At 37.0% G+C, this 238-nt stretch overlaps 1 protein-coding gene across 1 annotated transcript in view; it reads right to left on the reverse strand.

Annotated features, from left to right (window-relative positions):
• LOC104952895 (potassium voltage-gated channel subfamily KQT member 3) overlaps window positions 1–238 on the reverse strand; it is a gene marked incomplete at its 5' end in the record, with an annotated part of 15,273 nt that overhangs the window by 9,171 nt on the left and 5,864 nt on the right. The window lies entirely within an intron of this gene.

Raw genomic sequence — 238 nt, forward strand, 5'->3', positions numbered from 1 at the left:
ATCTGAAAAATTCTGACTTTTTCTCAAAATTTGAAAAATTCGGACTTCTTTCTCAAGATCTCAAAATTCTGATTTCTTCCAAAAATCTCAAAATTCTGACTTTTTCCTCAAAATGTTAATAATCCCTGGTCCCCGGCTTGAGCTTGAATCTCAGGATCCATGTATCTGTGATCCTCTCCAGAATGGAAGTAGTCATCACATACAGAGCATCAACTAGTTCCTGAACAGTGTCCTTCAC

This window comes from Notothenia coriiceps, unplaced genomic scaffold (assembly GCF_000735185.1).
Source record: "Notothenia coriiceps isolate Sejong01 unplaced genomic scaffold, NC01 NC01_scaffold00020737, whole genome shotgun sequence".
NCBI lineage: Eukaryota > Metazoa > Chordata > Actinopteri > Perciformes > Nototheniidae > Notothenia > Notothenia coriiceps.